This window comes from Tribolium madens, unplaced genomic scaffold (assembly GCF_015345945.1).
Source record: "Tribolium madens isolate multiple individuals breed KSU strain unplaced genomic scaffold, Tmad_KSU_1.1 Scaffold_1;HRSCAF=32;Tcas5.2_LG8, whole genome shotgun sequence".
Taxonomy (NCBI): Eukaryota; Metazoa; Arthropoda; class Insecta; order Coleoptera; family Tenebrionidae; genus Tribolium; species Tribolium madens.
The window spans coordinates 2,189,242-2,191,572 of NW_025400984.1; positions in this window are offsets into that span (position 1 = coordinate 2,189,242).

The window sequence follows — 2,331 nt, forward strand, 5'->3', positions numbered from 1 at the left end:
AAAAATTGAAAAAAATAATGAGTTTATACTACTTATCATTTTCTGAAAGAATGTCATAAAATTTTACATTAAGTCATAACCTAATAAATCAATATTAGTAAGGATGCGCCTATTCCTAAAATAATAAAGCTTAGTATATTTTAAAATGGTTTCAAATTTCTGATAAATGTCAAGGAATTGAATTTGTCATCAATTTTCTGTATAAGTATGAGAAATGCTGTATTTTCAAAGAAACCAAGATAAACCCAAAGTATAAATAAATAATGTGTCAGATAAGACAACCTGCTAGAACTACATATAAAGATATTATCTAAAAGTTTTCAAAAAGTAAAACCATTATACAGGGTTATTCACGAAAAGGTTATTTCTGATTTTTTTTTGCCACAACCAACAATACCAATATCACTAACTGCTAAATTAAACATGTTATTTCTTTTAAATTAGAAATTAAAGTAAGTTGGATAGATTTGCCAGAAATGTCAGATTGACAAATAACCTCTATATTTAATCAAAATTCAACAAATAAATTAACAGGTTATGGTAATGTAAAAGGTGTTTGAAGTGTCTACCATGTGCTTCTAAACATGGGCCTAGGCGGTTGTTAACAATAACAAATCATGTCGCATAATTTGAGAGATGATTTTTTTGTTTTAATGTCAAAGAGACAAGACCACAGAACACCACAAGGCTAATAACAGATATCGTGGATTCAGTTATAATGATTGTCAAAACTTGAAATCAAGAATTTATTGCAATATGTATAATGAGTTGTGGCAAAAAAAAAACTGAAATAACTCTCCCGTGAATAACCCTGTAGTTATTTACGTATTTACAGAGCTGTTAAAATGCCATAACCACCGTGGGAGTTTTTTAAATTCAACGAAGAAGGGCTTTAATTCTCCCGCGGTTGTTATGGGCCTTAACAGCACGTTTTTCGTCGTATAAATTACCATCTTTAAAAATTATAATTTTTCGGAAAATGTCAATATTTGAAAATTTAAATTATCAGAACTGTCAAAAAACCGGACGTTAACGAAAGACGGACTGTTTAAAGCTCTTAAAACAGCCCTGTGTGACAGCTTAATGATTGTAAATTGTTAAATGTTATTCACACCCTAAAAGCATAGACATAGAACGACGAAAAAAAAGGTGTTACCTGATACACCCAGTAAAAAAAACATTAAAGAAACGCTTTGATGACTTACCTATGACAAAAATTATTGTCCTTTTTATTATACATACTTTATTGGGTTTTATTAAACAGGATAAAACGTTTGAAACTATCTAATAACACTTGAGTGCAAAAAAAAACACAAATTGATTTTTTTACAATGTAATTTGGCCTGTTAATAAATGCCGTTAACGTTGTCTTTGTGACAATTCACAATTTTATAATTGTCAGGCATCTTCCAAACTTCTATCAAGTTTTCGATTTAGTTTTTAACACTGACTATGACAAAGCACTGGCAAGACTACCAAATACGACATTTCTTTTGATGGTTTTCTAACCTTTTTGGGAACAACCTTTTTCATACTATGTAAATCTCTGAAAAATTGGACAATCTTGTTTTTGATAATTTGCGTTTTTTTGCACTCAAGTGTATCTATTGTTAATTTTTAATTTATTGGGTATTGTGAATCAAGATCACGACATGATTATACCGTCTAGGGCTTGAATTACGATTGTTATGATGATATAGAAGATATAAATATTAGCCCCAAAACAGTTTTCCCCATTAAAAATAAAATTACAAATGACGTGACGGGAAAATACACTTTATAGTCCGGTCAAAATAAACATTTTAAATAACTAAAATTCCGACAGAGCTAAATTTTGGTGGAGATCTTGAGTACACCATTAGGAATAAAGTGTCAAAAGTCCCCATCGATCCCATGTGTGCTAAAAAAGTTATTCGGGGTCAAAGGTCTAAATTTGACGTTTTTTAGATTTTTTTCGAAAACGGTAAGTTTATCAAAAAAGTATCCCAGACAAATAATATAGATCTTGAAATTATCTACAAAATGGTCCTTATACTTTTTTTCTAACAATCACCATTCCTGAGATATCGCGATTCTAAAAGTTGAAGGAGCCACGTTCTACATGGTATGCACATACAGAGTGCGTCAGAACTCCCGCTTCAAAGACAAATGCCATGTAGGGTAAGGTACCACAAACATAGAAAAAATTTAAAAAAAAATCTATCTATAAAAGTTTCAAAGTTATGAGAGTTTAAATTTTGCACTTTGACTCTATTTATTTCTGTAGGGAAAATAATTTTCCAAGTTTTTTTGCTACAGGCCATTAGAAGAAGAAACAAAAAAGCTGTGTCC